The sequence below is a fragment of the Schistocerca gregaria genome, chromosome 9, assembly GCF_023897955.1.
Source record: "Schistocerca gregaria isolate iqSchGreg1 chromosome 9, iqSchGreg1.2, whole genome shotgun sequence".
Classification (NCBI taxonomy): Eukaryota; Metazoa; Arthropoda; class Insecta; order Orthoptera; family Acrididae; genus Schistocerca; species Schistocerca gregaria.
In genome coordinates, this window is record NC_064928.1 from 168479682 (window position 1) to 168501756 (window position 22075).

At 37.0% G+C, this 22075-nt stretch overlaps 1 long non-coding RNA gene across 2 annotated transcripts in view; it reads left to right on the forward strand.

Annotated features, from left to right (window-relative positions):
- The first annotated feature begins 1311 nt into the window (after positions 1–1311).
- Positions 1312–22075, forward strand: part of LOC126291801 (uncharacterized) — a 30153-nt gene continuing 9389 nt past the window's right edge. The window contains exons 1-3 of one of the 2 annotated variants that reach the window (XR_007551876.1): positions 1312–1385; positions 1505–1641; positions 3444–3638. This is a non-coding gene — a long non-coding RNA (uncharacterized LOC126291801). Of the gene's footprint in view, positions 1642–3443; positions 3639–22075 lie in introns of both variants that reach the window. The other variant, XR_007551875.1, reaches the window with a different exon arrangement.

Genomic DNA, 22075 nt, shown 5'->3' on the forward strand with positions numbered 1-22075 from the left:
ATCTGTAAGAACTTCCTCATCAGAAGCTGGTGTACGCTACACAGAAGCAATGATAACTTTTTGGGTATGCAATACTATGGCTGCTGCTTCAAATACACCTTCAATGCAATGTTTGTGTAGGTCTATCACTGAATGCTGCAGATTTAAGTTTCCTTTGATGTAGATTGCAACTTCACCATGTGCAATATTTGTTCTACAACATTTTGTGGATAATATGTAGCCATAAGGTACACACAAATCTATTTCTGAGTCATGCAACCAATGCTCATTAATACACAGTACGCTACAGTTAACTTTGTCTGCCAAGTACTGTAACTCATTAACATGAAATAACATTAAATCGTTTTTGTTACAGGGAGGAATACTTGGTGCTTTTTATGTTGCATTATCTTTACTGTCCTTTGCAAACTGTTGTGACCAAATCCAAGTTGTGTTAGATTTGGTCACTACTGGGAGTTTCCCTGTACCATATCTTTGAACTGAAGCCTATAAATTGTTTTATTAGCAGAGCTTAATTTTGCTCTTACAATCCCAAGGATTTTTTTTTTGTTAGAAGCGACTTTCCAAAGCCATTAGATGCTGACCAGTACCTCCTATAATTACTTAATAGTCCTTTGATGATTCTTTCATTCTTCTTCAACACTGCCAACAACTTATCTTAATTTTCATTAGGTATTACTAGTCCCTGAATTTTGAACCTTCCTTCTGCATCATCTGTTTTCAGTTCTATAGCTAACCCTCTTCCGAAACTGTCTGAGAAAAGTTTTAGGTTATTTTAGTGTTTATTTTTTCTTAGTACCTTGGTGTTCGTTTGATGAGTAGTTAAGAAGTAACAAATTAAAACGTCATGAAGATGCTCAAGTTCGACCACATGAACAGCGAAAATGTAGTGAACGATAAACTTTTTTCCTTGTAACATTGTATGGGAACTGTTAGCGAGTAAAAGTTTCGGAAAGATTTGAAGTTATGTGTGAAGTGTCATCATTTGTGAGTAAAAGATGAACAAAGTTGTAATATTGGAGCGGCATGAGTTTCAAGACAAATGCTTACTTTCTAATTGTAATAATTATCTAATCGCGTTAAACTTAACTTACCCTTAATGAGTAGATTATAGCATGTCAAATTTTTAAATTCGATCACTAATGACACGAAATATTAAAAATAAAATGTTTGTTTCCACTGGAAGCTGTCTGGATACGCCACTTGTAACAAAAAGTTCATTACAGACAAACAAAACGGCATTTATATTGTAGCTCTGTACGATCCTTCGACAAAATGAACATCGCTGCAATTTTGCGAGCCAGTAACGCTGAAACGTTGGCAGCGCTGGCGCAGTTAGTCTAGAACAGTCATCCATCTTGATATTAAGGTGGGGTGTGACTGTGGTAAGTGTATTAGCCGAAGATTTCGACAGGAAATAAGTGCAATCGTTGTGTTGATTGTTCTTGTAATAGCAGTTCATTCCTCTGAAATAATGTGAATGGTTATACTTTTCAAAATACAGTTATTTCCAAACATGAAAGAAATGTGTGGATGAGAGGGTTACGTTCTCTTTAGAAATTATCTGCAAATACGCAGTCATTGCGTGTGCCTCATTAGTACTAAAAAATTGATACGGGTTTATTAGTTACACGCAAGTAAGTAAGTCATCTTCCCTCACGTTATTTGTTTTTATCTGTGTACTGACTTTTTTAATGGATCTATATAAGCACTTGAGGACCATTAGAGTACACAACGTAATTTTTAATAAAATTGTACGTGCTTTGTACAGCAGAGTAAAAAAAATGTAGTACTGTCAGAGCACTCATCCGAAACCGTGAAAAGAATGTAAAAACGAAGTATCGTGATTCCGGTGGCCATTCTTGCTCACGAATTAAAGCAGCAGATTGTTTATTCATTGTAATTTTGGAAACTATTGTTTCCATTTCTTTCGTGGCAAGTAAAACCTGCAAATTTGATGTTATTTACGTAATTATATACGGTGTTGGGGAAAGTACGCACTTCAGCTGACCCAAGGGGAAGCCGTTCTGATTGTTTGAATTAGGTTCTGATTTGTACGAAAAATGACAATGCATTACGAGAAAGACGAAATTACTCCTTTGGGCTTGGAAAAAACTGAAACGACGAACAAAGCAAGAGCAGGTATTCTCGTATACCAGTGCCAGAATATATACCTCTTCTGCTTATGTCGAAGAATTTGTTTGGAAAAAACTTATTTTTTCAATAATTTTGCAAATGGTTTTTATTCGTGTATCATGCTTAATTGTAAGGTACTGACCATGATGATCACACAGAAACAGAGATAGGGTGTGTTGTATCGTAGACCGCACGAAGGGCTTAACCGCCAGTCATTACGTGAAGTGTAATTATCACAAATCGGGCGAAGAATGGTTTGTTTTTGTAAATCTTCAATGTGCCGTTGCCTTGAACTAAATACTTCAGTACTACGGAATCCAAAATTCATTCGCAAGCATCCAGCATAGAATGTAACGAAAGTCGATAGCAGTTGGTGACGTCAAAATGACGTCATGTTTGCACGTAGTCTTGTGAAATGGAGGACACGTATTTCTTTATCGTGTAAACTGTAAAGGTCTGCGTGGTTTGTTTATCGTGGGAGTTGTTGCGTGTGGCAAAGTTTATATGTACTTTGTACTACGCAGCGTATGGCTGAGGCATACATTGACTTAACAGAGTAAAATGCGAACCAGCATTAAAGCCATGAGTGTTAATAACTGTAAGTAACGGCTTAAAGTCACTCTTACGTTGTAACCAATTCCTGATGCGGCACTTTGTGTGCTAACTTGGATAGTCTTTAAATTTTGTCATTGCTACATGCCCTTACAGTGCTGTAGACAAGTAGTTTGTACCATCTTCAGTTGAGTTACTAGGGTACTAGAAATAAGTTGTGGTGTATCCAAAACTTGACGCTATTACAAAATACGATTGCCTGTAGTTTTTTTCAAAAAACATTGCTGTTGCAAAATTTTAAGTTTTATTTTTGTAGAGCATCTTTCGTATATGAAAGCGTTATTTCTTTGCATGGGAAAAAGTGGTATGTCTTCACAATATACTGTCAATGGAAAGGGGAGAGCTTGCAAGATACATATTAGGAGAAGATTGCTTTCTCTGTTTTATAAGTTATTACAAGGATACAAACTTCCGAATCAGATGCAATTAGCCTCATGATACATACAGCAAAAATATCAGCTGTTACCCAGAATGTGCAATTACGTGTTTGACTATGCAGAATAATTTATACTGAAGTGATACTGCAGAGTCTTTAATTATCTGGACTTTCTTGCAGTGAAACTCATTGTAATAAAGAAATTGACACAGAACTTCAGTTTTACAAGAAGTTGAAACAAAACCTGTTACATGATAGTTAAAACTGCTTTTGGCTTCCCAGTGTCATAGTTAATGCATGGTATAAATGTCGTGTTTAGGTTACTCCTGTGTGAACCAGAACACCCAACTGATGATACTGGAAATTGAGTATCAACAGGAACAGTAGTGTGGCTAACCAGCTGTATTCCACAAGTCCACACTGGAATAGGACATAGTCTACCAAGAGCCATACAAGATCATTTTTGCAGAATACCAGTTTACAATCTATGCGGAGTTCCTTTCTCAGATTATTTGTAAGTACTCTTGATACACTACTCCACTGTAAGATAATTTACTGATGCCTATTTCAGTTTTAAAGCAGAGTAATGTCTTCTCATTCGTGTGGTGTTCTGTAAATCCTAATTGTGGGGGTGTGGAATGAATTAAATTGCATGTTAACTTGCAGAAGAAATCATTGTAGACTTTGTTGCACAAACTAACAAAAATTAAAACTGTGGCTGATTCAGTCACATTAATAGTTAAAAGGAATTGCTTCATTACAGTGTAACTATAATCTTATGTAAAGGCAGTCAGTGCTGCAAATTAATGGAGACTTAAACTGGTTTATTCAACACAATACAGTAGCTGCAACCAGAAGCTGAAACCATTTAGTTTTACAAAAACAAGTTATGTAACTTTTCAATATTATCAATGCCCTAATGATGTTAGATTTTGCAAAAAGTACAAAACATGACATATGTAGGTGGAGAGTTAAGCCAGAAATAGTCACTCAAGATAACTTTGACTAGTTTACTGCTGGTCTCACAGCAGCTTGCGACAAAAGATAACACATCTACAGTCTGACATGTTACTTTATTTCATGTTATATTAAACCCAAGTTGTGAGTACATAAAACTTGTAGGTAAAGTCAGATACAAAGATAGAAATTAATGATTCACATTATTTACCTGTGATTCTTAAATAGCCATTGTGTGTGTGTGTGTGTGTGTGTGTGTGTGTGTGTGTGTGTGTGTGTGTGTGTTATTTGGAAAAGAGCAAAAATACATGTCCAAAAGTAGTCACATAAACCATGAAAGAACATTTTATGAGAAGTGTTCAGAGTAGATGACAAAAGAAATGTATTATACATTTATAAGTGACATATATAAGTACAAAGTGAACTGTTATGGTTGAATGTCATAGGTAGTCAATTAGCTCTTTCTAAATAAGTAACCTTTCTACAAATTAGTCTTTTAATGAGTGGATATATCTAACAAATATTTCTTTAATTCAGCTTTATTTAGGGCAATTTATGTTGTGGGAGGCAGTCAATGATTTTGATTCCTTGCTATTTATCAGTGTTCTGCACCACTATCGGGTTTGTAAGTTGATACTGCAGGTTTCCCCTCTTGCCAGAGTTGTTGACTATAATATAGTCATATAGACCATGGGTTTCCTAATTACTGAACACATTTTGGACTGCAGTGGTCATGATTTGTGACTTGGTGAGAAGGTTACGGAATAAAGTCTTAGTCTTATTTTGGGGTACAAAAATTTTAGTTGCCAAAGCCAAATTTACCCAGCAGATAATTCCATAACACATAACTGATAATAGCCATGAAGTATGTGGACAAATACTGTTGTCTCCAAATGATGAGAATTCTGATAGCACATGTAGATGAGCTCAATCTTCTTAGGGTTGGTTGGGTATGAGACAGTTACTTTTACTTCCACTATGCAGTCCAAATATTTGACACATTGTCTTTCTATAAGTTGATTTCCAAGTCACATTTATATCATTTTTAGTTTTTGTGGATAAAACTGGTCTTAGTTGAATTAATTTGCATTGAACCAATTAACCATTTTGTTGTTCCTTGACTTCTCAAAACTGTCATCTGGTCATCCACTTGTGAAGATTGTGGTCTTGCTGGCAAATAAGTGTACAGGGCGGACTTGCACATAGTGGTAATCTATAAATGACTGTGGCTTTAAAACTGAGCCTTGACAGGAACTGAGGAGTCCATTTAGATTGAGCAGAGATGTGCCATATCCCACTTCAGTTATTGTAGATCCCGTTTTTCTCGCCAGGATATGATGGTGTCCAATTACCGACAACGCCCATCATTCGAACTAGCTTGGCTTTCTTGCAGAGCCCTTTTGAAAACTAAAGTGGCTCTTGCTGGTAACTCTGCTCCTCTTGAGGTGTCCAGTAATTGTACCATGCATTAATTTTTCTAAAATTCTAGAGAAAACTGTTAATGAAATAGAATTGAGTGTTACTGAGCTGAGTTTTATCTCCATGCTTGTATATGGGCTTGAGTGGCATATTAGTCTTTCAGCAACAATGTCTTGTTGAATTGGGGCATTAAAATATGGCACAGGATAACTCCTATCCACAGTTCTTAATATTTCAATAGATTGTTTAAAATGTTGTACAGTTGTTTAATTTAAAGTTCCACCATTTGACTGTATAGTGTGTGTAATTTTGTGTTCATTTGTAGACAATCATGAATTCAAGTAGGCCTACTTCAATGTTAAGCATGATCAGGCTTTCATAAACAGTCAGGATGTCGAAAACTTGGTAATGGATTTTGATGACTTAATTTACAGATTTTATTTATTTAGCGTATGGCTAGATATGAGACATCTATCATGGTTAAAATTTACACTTATATGCCTAGATTATAAATGTAGTCCATAGTTTGTGGAGTCGTGAAACCAGTCACTAGCACTGCCATTATGTTTTCTTGTCCTACATTCAGTGATTCGCTGGATTGTCTGTTGTGTAGCACGAGTCACACTCGGACATCGAAATTATGTTCCACTTGAAGTGGGAGGCTGCACAATTTCCGTGGTTGGTTTGGGTTCTGTTTAGTGTGGACTATTGTCTGCGAGAGAAGTTAAAACCATGTGGCATCTTAATAGGAGGCATCGTTGGGCAGCCTTTGTTGCTCTCTTCTGCCACTCAATGGTAGTTGCTGTTCAAGTGCATGCCATCTCTTGGTGGTTTTCTTGAACACAGGCGATTGGCATTTCTATTGCTGATGTCAGAATGTATCGGTAGTTCTGGATTGTCCATTTTGTTTGAAAGACAGTGTTCTATCCGATGTGACCCCTAGGTGATCAGATGTAGTCTCTTTTTGTCTCCTGATCAGTATAAAGCCCAGAATTATGACTATTAATTTACAGAAATCTGACCAAACAACGTTGTGGTACTTGAAAATGGCCAAAGGCTGAAATCATTGTTGTACAATAAACAGCACATACAGCCAAATCATTTAATTTTCATTTAGATGTATCGAGACTGTTGCTGCCAAGCCATCTAAAGAGTATGAGAATTAAAGTAATCAATTTTTCAAAATATAATGAAAGTGGATAGGTAAAAAATCTATGTACCATGCAGTGATGTGAGAATATGCATATAAAGGTGTTAAAGTTTGCAAGCTTTCAGAGCCAGTGGCTCCTCTGGGCAGAATAATTGAGGTGTAAGGAACAAAGGTGAAGGAAAAGGACTGGTGAGGTTCAGGGAAATGGTTAGTTTGGAAAAGTCCTGAGCTATGGTTTCAGGGAGACTTACCAGATAGGAAGAACGGGACATAGGCCTACTGATTATTAGGGATTGCATTGGACAAGATTAGAAAACTTAAGCTTAAAGGTGTAAGACAGGGTAGTACACGAGGCAGATTACTGACAAAACATTGTGCACAGATTATGAGTGGAAAGCTAAGTCCATTGTATGTGATTGGGTGTGGGGAGGAGTGAGAGAAAAAAAAATAGTTAAGAAAATAAATAGAAAATTTAAGCGAGTGAAAAAGGAAGTTACTCATAAAAAAAAGTGAAATTGATGTAAATTATGGCCAGGAAGGAAACCTAGTTGTAGTTATTGAGAGGGACTTCTTAATAACTCTCACTATTGCCTAAATCTTGCCAGTCCTTTCATACCCTCTTCTTTACCATTCACCCTTTCTGCCCTCAATCTCCAACTTTATCCTCCAGATGCGAAAATACTTTGTTGACCCTGACCTAGATATGGAGAAATGATCACCATGATAAAGTAAGGGAAATTAGAGTTCATATGGAAAGGTATGTGTTCATTTTCTCTGCGTGCTATAAAAGATTGGAATAACACAATTGTGAATGTGGTTTCTGGAGCCCTCTGCCAGGCACTTAAATGGGATTTGCAGTCTCCATGTAGATGTAGATAGAGGTAGATGTAACAGAGAAGGGCTTACAGCCAATTTTCGTGGTGGTGGTAAATTGGCAGTCCTTTGATATCTTAGACAGTGTCCTTTCAGCCAACCATTTCATTTATTAAAGTTATACCACAAATACTCTTTCTTCCCAGTTATTCAGTACCTCCTCACAACCTTCGGCATTCTTCTGTAGCACCACATTTCCGAAGGTTCTATTCTCTTCTTGTCTCTGCTGTTCATTATCCACATTTCGCGTTTCATACAAGCCTATAATTCAGAGAAATTCAGAAACAGCTTCCTAATACTTAAATATATATTCAGTGCTCACAAATTGTTCTTCAGAAACACTTCTCTTGGCATATCCAGTCTACATTTTGTATCTTTTCTACTTTGGTCATTAGCAATTACTGTATTGCCCAAAGAGCAAAACTCATCTACTGCTCCATGGCTCGTTTCTTAATCTGATCCCTGTGGCATTACCTGATTTAATTTGACCATATTCAGTTGCCCTTCTATCACATTGTTCATCTAATATCCTTCAGACACTAGAGATTCTGTTCAGCTCACTGTACCCTAATGTGTTGCTTTTAATGCTCTGATTGTGATGTACTGAGAACATATCAAATTATGGAAACTAATGCTATGCAGAATAGTGCCAAATGATGTAGGCTGAACAAGAGAGGAATTTTAAAGGTTGGTATCCCTTGTATAATACAGTTGATCACGAGTTCGCTTTACAATTCAGTCAAAACAAAACCAGAAATCCATCTCTTGCTTTCCAAACACATGTGGAAGAGAAATTGCCAATTATCAACCAAAGTTACAGAATGTGCTGAATCTCTCAATTACTGAACATAAACACTTTAAAAGGTTGGTTTTTTATTAACTAACATGACGTGACGTAGATGATGCAGATGAGTTTTGTGTGTGCCATCAACACACACATTTTCAAATAAATGTAACACGGTGAATCCCAACTTCTACACTCTTCACGGGATTTTCAAAATGACGTAAAATGTGTAAAATAACATTCTAAGCAGCAAAAGTTACATATGGGACCTCCCCCTTGCATTTTTGCACTGTGTGTGTAATTTTACACCCCCCCCCCCCACACACACACACACACACACACACACACACACACACACACACACACACACACACACACATCAAAATACACCAGGGACTTGTTTATATTAGATAATAAACCTTTGTCAAATAAGAAGTGCTGATGTAATGGGAACTGGTAACTGTGAAATACAAATGTTTGATTTAATTTCATACATCATAATAATTGCTTTTGGAGAGCCTGCAGCTCTCGTTCCTTCTTCCAGCAACAAAAAACTGCACAAGCTACATATTTTTTTGTGCTTAGTATGATGCTTTTTGAGACTTCATTCTTGTCAACTGCAAATATTTACGTAAGCATTCCATGTGGTGTTTGCATGTGTTGTTCTGCGTCTCTTGCCCTGTAATAACATTCTTGATGTTATCAGGTATTGTGCATCCTCAGTTAAGCAGAAAATGGCACATGTGCAGACTATCACTAACATTGTTTGTGACGTATCACAAATGCTTTCATAAATATTGAACTTCACAATGAGAATAAATTCTCAAAACAAATCTTGCTAAGCATGGAAAATACATAACTTGTGGTGTTTAAAGCAAAACATTAGTCTTTGACCAATGTAAACTGAGTAAAGGTGTCATCTAGCACTACAAGTGACCAAACAACGAAACATGCAAAAAATGGTTCAACAAAGGTGTCCAGATGACCACAACAATCATGAAGCTGCTCATGTGTTGTTGACAGTTTGGAAATGGTTGATTGGTCATGATACCTTTATTAGAGTGGACTTTGTTACTCCCATCAATCACCATGCTGAGCAGAATTTGGCAGTGGCAGGATGTACGGCATGAACTGTTAAACATTTACTATTTAGCTATGCTGTGTAGAGGGCCCTGCTTTCAAGGAACTTAGCCATGGAAAGTTTGTGAACTCTACTTGATGGCCAACACCATGCCAGTGTAGTTTTACATAAATTGTTTTTCTCAAAGAACATTCTTTCATAAAGCATAAATCACAGGAAAAGTATAAATACATTAACACAAAATCAGATGCTAATTTCCTTTGCAGACACGGGGTTATACTGTAATTGTATTAAAAAGATGCAAACTTTAATGCGAACTGGAATTCCGACAAGGCACTTACAGTATCTGGGCGCAGACTTTCACCACAACCAACAGTGTGTTCATTAGTGCCGCTCAAGAGATGTTGATCAATTAATAGCCAGTTGCTGACTATGCCAGCAGTGAAATGTAAGCATCAGGCTAGCTAAATACAGCTTTTTCGCATGAACTGACACTGATGGTAACTGTGTGCTTCGCAGTCTGACTTCGAGTGGCATAAATGTCTAACATTTACTTCCTGGACAAAAACTTTCACTTCAGCTGATGCGGAGGTGTTAGCTAGAGTGCTTTCTGATCGCGGACTAGCTATTTTGTAGTGGTGGCCATTAATAAACTGATGTAAGAATATGATGTGACATCCAAAGCTGCTTAACGCTTTGAAATTTGGTTAACTTAGATTTTTATATTCTGCATGGACCCATCAGACTTCACTGTTTGGTTTGTGGAAAAGTTTAGCAATTCACAAAAGTATATGTAAGATTTTTATTAAGTCACCTGAAATCCCCTATTTACGCGTGTAGCATCCATCCTGAAATGAGTGTTTTATGATTCTAAATTATTCAAAATCTTAATTACTGGCTGTATTAGACACACTGTCTGATGCAGAAAAACTACAGCGATAAAGTTACTTTGCTAAAGTTCCGAATCTTCCTAGCATTATATCAAAATAGTTTTCAGTGTTTGAACTTGATGTCAATTACTTTCTAACTTAATTTCTGATAATTCCAAATGTTCTCGGAAAGTCAAGGTGGCCAGCTTTGTTCAAAGTGTAACAATATCTCCTATGCTGTTGGTTTGCTCAAAATGCTGTAACTTCAGTTAGCCATAAATTTTAAGTTTTAGCTTAGATTTGATGTATTTTCTGTTCCAATTGATCGATAGTGAGGAGATCCTCCAAGATGTAGAACTCGCCAGAAAAAAAAACAAAAAAAAACAGAACATACAATAAATATGAACAATGAAAACATTATGCTAATGTAACTTTCACAGTTCCCAATGGAATGATTGTCATAGATGTAGCATAAATTTATAAAATTGTTTAAACATAATTTAAAAACAGAGGATGTGACTTAACAAAAGTGCTGGAAGGTCGATACACACACATACACACAATATTAGAGCTTTAGTGTTTGTGTGTCTATCGATCTGCCAGCGCTTTTGTTTGGTAAGTCACATCATCTTTGTTTTTAGATATATTTTTCCCGTGTGGAATGTTTCCCTCTATATTTAAACATATTTTCATATATATAACAATGAATAGAAGAATCATTTCACAGCATGTATCTATAATCACATCACTGCACCTAATTTTTACAGCACACACAAAACACTTATAAAAAATTGTCAATGGAGTGGGAGTAGCTGGTCACCAATAAATCCTAACTCAGTGTCCCCCCCCCCTTAAACTGAATGTTTTTATAATTAAACTCTTTATGGCTGCTGGTAAGTTATTGAAAATGAGTTCTTGAATAATTGACACTTTTTTGAACAAAAGTGACCTCAAATCTCTGAAGATTATTCTTATTTCCAGTATTGATTCCATGACCTGAGCTGTTGGTTTAAAATAGGTATATCTTTAATGGCAAATTTCATTAAGGAATACATATATTGGGAAGCAGTAGTTGATATCCTTAGTTCCCTAAACAGGCCTTGAGCTTACAGAACGAGTAACTCTTGCTACACATTTTTGTACCTGGGAAACTTTATCTTGGCTTGGTGAATTACCCAAAAAAATATCATACGTCATTATGGAATGAAAGTAAGCATTCTGTTAGCTTCTTCATTTTTATATTTACTGCAACAACAATCACATTGCAAATAGGGGTTTGTGCTTCAGCAGTTCTGTGGTGTGCTGCTCAAAGTTGAATTTATCAAGCTATAATCCCAAGAATTTACTATTGCCAACTTTTTCATATTTTAGGCTTAAAGTGGTGGGAAGACTCATAGAGGTTCTGAATTGCATGTGGTGAATTATGCGAAAATTGGCAATTGACCACAAAGTGAGATGTCATCCACGGGTGTTAAAATGAAACCATTGAACTTTGGTTGCATGATAAATCAATCAAATCTAAAGGCTGAAAAATAAACTAAATACCTAGGAATTACAATGACAAACAACTTAAATTCAAAGGAACACACAGAAAATGTTGTGTGAAGGCATGCTAAAGACTGCACTTTATTGGCAGCACATTTATAAGATAAAACAGATCTATTAAAGGGACTGCCTACACTATGCTTGTCCATCCTCTTCTGAAGTACTGTTGTGTATTGAGAGAGCCTTACCAGATAGGATTAATGGAGTACAATGAGAAGGGAGGTGTGTTTTATGGACATGTTACAGGATTTTAGGTGGGCATTACTAAAAGGTGTTTCTTGTTGCAGCAGAATCTCTCCTCACAATTTCAATCACCAACTTTCTCCTTGGACTGTGAAACTGTAGTTGTCAGTGACCTACGTAGGGAGAAACAATCATTGTAATAAAATCAGGAAATAAAGAGATCACGTGAAAGATACAAATGTTAGTTTTTTCTGCACACTGATACGGAGTGAAGTAATGGAGAATCATTGTGAAGGTGGTTTGATGAACACACTGCCAGGTGCTTACCAGGTGTACCGGTATGAAACGAGTTTTTTTGTGTGTGAAAATGAAACATTAATTTTGAATTGAAAAGTAAAAACATTGTATTCAAAAGTACTGACCATTCCTTTCTATACAGTTTGACAACCTTTCTGGTAATTTGTGGACACCACACCAATAGAAATGTTTGGTCTTTCGAAGCAAACCAGACACCCAATTTTCGACTTCATGAGAATTGGTGTTCCTCAGCCAACACGTGTCCCATTGATTAAAACAAGTGTTATCGGAAATGGGCAAAGTCTGGTGAATACGGCGGGTGGGGTACGATCTCCCAGTCAAGTGTTTTGATTGTATCCTGAACCAGTTTTGCTTTGTGTGCAGGTGCATTGTTGCATAAAAGATTACTTTGCTATGTCTTCTGGCCCATTCTGGTCTTTTTTGATCAATGCATAGTTCAAATTGATTATTTGTCTGTAGCGATTAGTATTCAGTTTGACCGGGTTTTAGAAGCTCATGGTACACACCTTCCTGATCCCACCAAACACAGAGCATTGTCTTGTCTAATCGATCTGGTTTTCCAGTCGAAGTTGATGGTTGTCCTAGATTACCCCATGATTTTCCCCGTTCAGGATTCTTCATATAAATCCATTTTTCTGTGCCAGTAACAATTCGATGCAAAATTGATTTTCTTTCATGTCTTTGAAGCAAAATTTGTCAAATGGTTTTTCGGTTTTCCATCTCTTTCATTCAATTCATGTGGCACCCATTTTCTACACTTTTGGATCTTTCCCATAGCTTTCAAACAGTCAGAAATTGTTTGTTGTGCAACATTTAGCATTGCTACGATTTGCTTCTGACTCAAAGTATCATCATCCAATATTGCTTGCAATTCAGTGTCTTCGAACTTATTTCGTGGTCTTCCACGTTCATTTCTTAACATCAAAATCATTATTTCTGAACCATTGAAACTATCTTTTTGCATGTTGCTTCTGATAGAGCATGGTCACCATATGTCTCGACAAGCATTCGATGCGACTCTGCAGCACTTTGTTTCAAATGCAAACAAAAATTAATGCTTTCTGCAAATCATCACTTCCTGGTACAGAATTGACATTAACATGATGAAAACGTGTGATGTTTGTTCCATGACTTGATGTATACTAAATATCTTTGACAGCTGTCATACCAACCAAACAAAAGAAATTAAGGCTTGTTAACAACAAATGTTCCCTGACAACACATGTTTCTTAATGCTCAGTTCATACTGGTACACCTGATAAGTGTGATTTACAGAGACTCCATGTAGATGTAGTGCATTTTCTCAGTTTTGTGACAAAAAAATGGGTTAGTTAGTGGATCTTTCTAAGGCTACACTTGTGGAATGCCACATGTAATTAGTTCAGTTGTATGATTCGTGATAGCTTAATTTGCTTCCTTCTAATTACTCTTTCTTGATTCCTGTCAGATATAGGAATGGAAACGTTTTGCAGAATCTTGTTACACCGTAATATTCTAACTTACTTAACTGCCTATTGTGATTTCCATAGCTGAATGCCTTTGACAGACCACAAAATGCACCAGTAGCCTGTAATTGCTGTCATACATGTATAAAGTAAATTTTCACTGTATGTGGAGATAGCAGTCTAGATATCAGAAACCATAAGAAATACAAACCAACTTGGACAACATATTATTTGTCATAGCTCACTATATAACCTTTTCTAAAAATTGAGAATGCTAACAAAAGTGAAATTTGGTGGAAATTTGATGGTATTTCTTTCTCCTGTCTGTCTTACCTCCAGCATGTTTCAACCATTGAGGAAGTGTCCTCCTGATAAACTACTGGTTGCACAGATATCTCAGCACACTCCTTAACTTTCTTATTTTATTGTAACCACTAGAATTTTTTTGATTTAAAAACTTCATATGATGGGACAGCACTTCTGCTTGAATAGTGAGGGGTCTTATTAATGTTCATGAAGCTGTGTTTCTGTTCTGAGGTACTCCATGGCAGTATCTATTGAACGGCAGCCCCATCTTTCAGTTACAGATACAACAGTTAAAAAGTTCTGCAACACTAAACCGTTAATGTATCATTTACTCGTACTGCCTCTCTTCACATCTGGTTCTACCAGTCTCCTCCTTCACAATATCTGATACGGTCTTTATTTTGTTACCTGATGTGATTTTTTTAATGTATTTGCTTTGGCATCCATATTACTATCTTCAGTATTTTGAGATGTCTTGTAATGTACTATAGTGTCAACATCAGAACTGTTTTGGAATTACAGATAAGGTTCCTTTTCTGCTTTATATGATAACTCTATTCCTTGAGTAATCCATAGTGTTATTGTAGAGTTCAGTCTAATCTGGGTTAGCTTTGGAGAAAACGGTGTTCAAAGAAGATAAGTACTTTATTAATAAAGTGTTATTGTTAACGTGCATGAACTAAAACCCGTGCATCACTTCATTTCATGTCTTCGAGGAGTGTCCTGAAATAACTAATATTTGGCTTATTGCCCAGCCCCTTCAGTCCTGATTTAATAGTTCTACACAGTGTTCAGTATTAACGTTTAACAAGACACTTTGTTCATGGTCTGAGAGACAATTGACTATTGGTTTTGTGATAGAATTTTGTTCATTACTTTTTTATTTAGATATTATCAATGGCTGCTTATAAGCAACTAGCTACCTTAGCTGGGAAGTTAACCAATTGAAATTAAGTAGAATGAGTGTTACTGATTCTAATGGATTCTTGTTAGGAGAATTAAGGAAATCATCAGTCACGAGCAACCATTGTTTCTGTGTTTCTGTTCTTATAATCCAGTAGGGCTTCATGGTGATTAATGATATTAAAATACCTGCAAGTGCTCAATAAACACATGCTGTTTAGAAGCATTTATTGTGAAATTGTTTGTTGCACATGTTTTCATATGCTGCTCCTGGCAAAATGTATGAACAGGGTGTATCTGACCTGGGAGATCTGGGAAAAACCTGGTAATTTTTTCATCTTGGAGAAAATTGGAAAAACCCAGGAATTTTTAGAATTCTGGGAATTTTTCATTGTTTTAGTTAGTTAGGTTTTTGTAATCTTGCTTGGTAAGAACAGATACTCCAACAAAGGATTACTGTATCCCATTACTGCAGAATAATGCTGCAGCAATAAAACAGACAAATCATTAAAATAAAACTTCAGATGCAAAGGAAATGCCTCACATACAGCAAAAATACAGTGCTCATACAAGCATCTGCCACCAGCAAAATGTGTCAAAGGGTTTATGAAGAACATGCAATGTTTAATGACGACAAATTCTCAGTGTTATGTCAGAACTGTTTACATTAGGTTCGTTTGAGCAGTTGTGAGTGGTCTTGTACGCATCTTCAGTTGTGTATGAGTAGTACCTTCACCCACTTCTGGCTACAGAAGTGTGGCTGTAAGCTGTAAAGGCAGTAGCAGCAAGCAGCCAGATGCTACCTGGAAAAATTTTACTGGTGTGCCTAATCTGCCACATATTCAAGCCCAGATCTAGGGGTCTTGGTGGGGGGTGGAGGGGCAAACTGGGATGCTGCAGACAAAAGGGGACAGGGCTATAAGTGCTTAGCCGAATAAAGTCAAACGGGTGAATGCCAATTGCTGTTTATGTGGTTGACTGAGTTTGCGAATGATTGGCTATGTTATAATTACAAGCAAAATCCAGAGATCGACTACCAGAGTGCAAATAAATAAGACTGGAATAAGTTAAAGATTACATATTATCTTCTCAGTGTATCCAAGAAAGTGAAATTTTGTTAGAAAAGTTTTGGCCAGATCGCTGCATTTACTAGTGTACAGCCCGTCTCTAGTAGTCGCTTACGTTAAATTCTGGGAGTAGCACGAAAACGTGTTGTGCAGACACGTAATAATACCTAACAGGAGAATAAATGTGGGATAACTAAACTGGTGACTGTGGCAGGGTTGGTGAAGCTAACCAGAGGATGAGTATTAACACGGGTGAGGAATAGTTACAAAATTAGTGATGACTCGATTGTTGGAACGAGGAAGGAGAAGAAACAGGCACATCACACAAATTATGGAAGAATGATCGTTCCAAATTTACAAAAATTTCGTACTACTAAGTTTCATTCTTGCACTTGAGAAGCTGGAGCATATGAATGAAATATGAAACTTTCCTAACATAAAGGTTTTTGTTATTAGTAGTCCTAAAAGGCATCTGAGACTGGTACTTCGTGAATTACATTCTGTCACGACCATTTGTGGTAAGTCTTGTTTATTTGGGGGAGGGGGGCTGTTAAATTGCTGCAATATTAGACAGGCCTATTTTGTTTCATCTAGCGGACAGTAACAAAATAGAGGTAATCAGATTGAGAAGCACACGTCTTGGGTACTATTAGTATTTATTTATTTATTTTTTGTAAGAGGGACAGGCCGACTGGGAGCAGGAGAGGCACCACAGGACATTTTAATTCACACAGTTGTGAATATAGTTTAATGACATCCATTACAAAATACACGTTTCAATTCCACAAAGTGAAATACTGACGTGAGATAGAAGAATGTTCTCTGAAGGAGTGCCACTGCACTTCGGCATGCTGAAGGCCAAATATGTCTTAAAGACTGTTCAGAAAGATGTATGCTACAAAATGAAGAAAATTTTTGTAATTAGATTTTCAGATTTTGGTATCCTACCTCACTTGGGAAGGGCGTGATTCGAAATATCGTAGATCCGAGGTGGATGAGCAGAGCAGTCTTGAGTTGTAGTGGGGGAGGTGTGTAGTCTCAACATGATGTGTTGATTAGTGATTTTGCTGTTAACTCATAGTTCACTGCTTTCATGTCAAATGAAAACAAAATGGATTTATGTGCCCGGGAGCTATCAAATGAATAAAAATTCCTTCACATAATTATGGAGGGCTAAAATGTTCTTGGTTTCAGATCTTACTTTATTCCTGCCTTTCTGACAGGCAAGCATTCTTGCAGAACAATGAAGTTATTTTTGTCAGTTTGCTAAGATGATTTGGCTTTTATTAATCTTTCTGTTGAGGCAGTCAATTTATTTGAAAATAAGTGTTTAATTCTACACTACTGGCTAGCTTAAACTGTTCGCTGCATTTAAAGTGCACATTTTCATCGTCTGGCACATATGACATTATGCCACAATAAGAACCAAACATGAGATAATACAGTACTGGTACACCAAGAAAATTTACACTAAAGTTTGTCAGGTCAAGGCCTACTTGATTAGAAATCTGGACATGCGAATGTGCACTATAAGCTGAATTATGCATTGTAATATGGTTCACAAAATTCCGATGCTCTTGTAGTATCCTGATGTCTTCTTTCATGAGACAATGTAATATATTTAAACGTCCTAAATGTATGTACATACGGGCCTCCTACTTAATCGTAGCTGCACAAGTGCGGTGATGCTTGTTACTTGGCACTCTCTGGCAACTACTGAAGTGAACAGATTTCTAACAGGGTGCAGGAAAATATTGTGAATGGTGGTTTGAAAAGTGCTTTGAAATAATTTCTTTTTAAGCCAGATGAATTACATGTGAGAATGTACAATGGATTTCTTAAATCAGTGTTTCAGTTCATTTAAAAATGAACTCTTTGAGGATGATCCATTTAGAAGAATTTAGAGTCCAGATGATCATTTGTCATTCTTAAACGTTTTACTGGTACATTTGTGTGATGTATCTTAAAGTGTAACACATACGAAAGAGACAAACATTTTAAGTGAAAGCTTAACTTCTCTTGCAGGTTATTAAACTATAGACAGGGGAGAGTGGGTGTGGTAATTACAACGGTAAATAACTTGCACTCCCCGTCACTTACTATGCAATGTGTGTAGCATAGAGCTTGTACTACAAAGAACTGACCTGGCAAAGATAGTTGTCTTGCTGTGGTACAGTAGTAATATTATTGGGGGGTGAGCCAGTGGGTCTACATCCCCACAAATCTTCAGACCAATATTACATGTGAAGGTTTGCTTTTCTTTTAGCAACACTGTGTATATTAATTTAAACCATGAACTTTCCCTGTTTGTGTGTGTTTGTGCTATTTAACAGTGATGTTGCTGTTGGGTGACTAAACCATGTCCTATGCTCTGAATATCTGCTGTCATCAGTGTCATGGCAAGATCACGTGACACGAGCTGTGACTGGCTTACAAAAGCACATCGCAATTGCAGTTTAAATGCTTCGGAAAGTAACGTGGTGTCTGGTAGAATTCACATTTATAATTTTATAATACGAAAATAAGCAGCATACATGTTACTACACGTCAAAGATCTTTCCAAAACGTTTCCCCTTCTCCCAAGTTTTGTTTTCTAAAGTGCCAAGAAATTCTACACTGGTGCATAAAACCAGCCATTCAAAGGATTTACAGCTTCAGTGCAAAGTATGTCACTTAACACAGAAAAAAAGGGTGTTCATCTGGAAGAACATTCATTTTTAGTTGGGAAAATCTGGGAATTTTTCCCCTTGGGCACATATTTGTGTCCTTAAATGTGTGACAATTCCTGATGAGGCTGGCAACATTTATCTACAGAAGTGAGATGCTAACCTGCATCTTGTAACAACCACCTATACCATTGGTCAGTGTTGAGAGAAATTACTCACATTTCTCGTGAAACCACTTCCATTATTGTAATCAAGAAAGCAAATATACAGAATTAAAATATAATTGTAACTGAGTGCTTGCATAATCATTCATTTTTACATATTCCTGTGATGGTTATCTATTGTGTATGTAGATCTGTTAGATATAGAGTGAGAGTGAAAAAACGTTACATCTGGGAGCAGCAAACACATCAGATGGGTCCTCCCAGGGGGCTCAATCACTCTCTGGTGGGTTCATGCTTGGGTACAGCGGGGTCTTAGCCTTTGCAGCACCACAGTATTACTTACGGAGAATTCATGGGAAATTTTGTTAACCACCTACTTTTAACTGTACTGTTGCAAGCCTCATATAAGCTTCTTACAGTCTGGACATATTTATTTAGATATCAAAATTTTGCATTGCTGCTCAAAACTTACATAATGGGACAGTCTTCTGCAGATAAACAAAGCGAACAATCATTCCTCCTCTATAACCTATTCTCAGTCAAGCTATTGTACAAATAACATAGATTCCTCTATAATTTGCACAATTCTGAGGGGTTGCCTTTAGAAATTATAGAGGTACACTTCCAGATCTGTAGCTTTCCTATTCCTCATTTGTTGGGGGAATTGTGCATACATCAACTAAGTCTACTAGTGTTCATCATTTGGTTTGTTTCAACAAGATGGTTTTCATCAGCTGTGAATCCTGCCCTGTTTCTCCATCAGGAGATTTTTGTTAATAGGTTTTCTACTCTTCCACAGACATCAGACTCGGTCCTAGAAAGTTTTTGGTGTGTTCACATCCTGTTGATTAGCTTTTGTGGTCCATTTGCTTTGGTGTTGCCTGCTTTGTACCTTCTCCTTTTATCAAAATTTAATCTGCCTTGACTGTTTCGTGTAAATAACTATTTCTTAAGTGTCTCTCTCTCTCTCTCTCTCTCTCTCTCTCTCTCTCTCCCTTCCAAGGACTGTTTTTTCTGTCAAAGGGCTTCATTTACTCATTTCTGTGAAAACACACATTTCATTTGCTGCATATTTTGTTACCCTGTCCCGTTTTATACCTAGTTGTATCTGATATAAAGTTATTTCTAAGACTCCGGGTATTCAGTTCAGCTGGTCTCGTACTGTGTGTGTGTGTGTGTGTGTGTGTGTGTGTGTGTGTGTGTGTGTGTGTGTGTGTGTGTAGGAAAAATACATTTTTTCCTACAACTAATAAGTGATCTGAGACACTTCTGTGCCCGCATGACTTTGACATTTGAGATTTTGAGTTCAGTCTTCTGTACGACAATGATTAGTTTTAGTTACCTGTGGGTTGTATTGAGGCACCTTTGTGAATGTTTGTGTGAAAATCATGCATTAGCAATTCTTTGTGTTGCTCATATTAATAAATCTTTCAACATTATTATTCACAACAGATTGCCTTCAATCTCCATTATCAGTCAGAAACAGTTCTGTTTGCCAATGTTTCCTAATGTTGCCATCAGATCAGAAAAGAAATTGTCATTACCGGTACTTACGGCATTGTCCATTGAGACATATGGTACTATGTTGACCAAAGAATTATTCCTCACATCAATACCAATTTATAAAAATTTGGCAAAAAATCAGATTTTTATACTTGCCTTACTTCTGTCTGCTAGGTGTACTCCTTCTCAAGCTCAGTCTTTAGATAGACCACTGTATCCATGCATGTATCCATAGCTTTCCTTTATTCTTTCCCTTTATTCTCGATTTCTGTGAGAGCTACCATGCCCATATTATACCATTGTAATTCTTTTCTTGTAGTTGATATCTCTTAAATTCCACATTTCTAAGTGTGAAGTCCATTTCTTGCCAATTTTCTTTACTTTTGACTGTCCATTTAAGGCTTTGAGTTTTTTTCTCTTAGTGAGCTGCAAATCCACTGTGGCGTGCAAGTGGGTCAGGATCGGAGCTGATGCTATCACCAGTTGTGAAGTGCCTCGTGCAACTTGTAGACCAGGTGTCTGAAAACACTCCTTGATAAGGAAACTCGATGGGAAAAGGAAGTCTCCCAGGTGACTGCAACTCAACGTAGTAAGATAGTAAATTAATGAGAATCCTACGAGGCATTGACATGCTGTTGTGAAATCCTGCATGTGCCCTGTGCAGCTAAGTGCCACAAGAAACTAAGGCCTGTCCTGGGTGCAGAGTAATGCAGGTCCTGTGTCTGTCACAAACATTTTGGAATATCCAGCAGTGCCGGTGGCATCATTTATGAAAGCACACGATGTGCCTCCCATGCGGTCGGGCACCATCCTGACCTCGGTTCCTTCCATGAGCCCATCACAAAGACTTGTGCTGCCTGGTGTCTGTGTTCTCTCTCTCTCTCTCTCTCTCTCTCTCTCTCTCTCTCTCTCTCTCTCTCTCTCTCTCTCTCTCTCTCTCTGCAGTATTACTACTCATTCTTAAGTTCTTAATATCTCGTGTGACTGGTGCACTACACCCCTGTCCCTGAGGCAGAAATTTTGAAGTCTTTGTTCTCAGATACTGCTAAGTTTCTCTGTCACCTGTCATAGCATGTGCCTTGTAAATTCATTACTGTATTTATAATTTTCTTATTTGACAAGTAAATGTTTTTCTTCATTTACACTTAAAATTTTAGTAAACATTTTGTTTTTTCAACTGCTTTCAACCTTCAAACACTTGAGTTTTATAAATGCTCCATTAATCTTACATCTTTTTCTACATCAGTTACACACATTTTCTCACTTCGAATTGCACATCTTCTGTCATAGTAATTAAATCCTGCATACAGTGGTACTAACTCTTTATCTTGTTAAGAATTTTCTTTACGATGCACAATTTTCCATGAAGCAACTTCTTTACCAAAAACACAATGTAACCTTTCAATTACGTAGGGCAACATATACTTGTCTTACCGTGTTACCATACACACACAATCGTGGTGTGTAATTTTGCTCAAAGCAACTCTTATCATAGACATAATATGGTTTCTTTTCCTTCATCTATACATTTGCACTAAGCAACTCTTTATTGTAATCACATTATGATCTCTCTTCTTTTCAAGGTTGCACGACAGTCTTTTTAACTACACACTTAATAGAATTGCAATCCAACTGAACTCTTCCCTTCTCTTACACTTCGTTTAGGTTCATCTTTTATCTGTCCTTGGCACTAGCATTAATGGCTATATTCTCTTGCC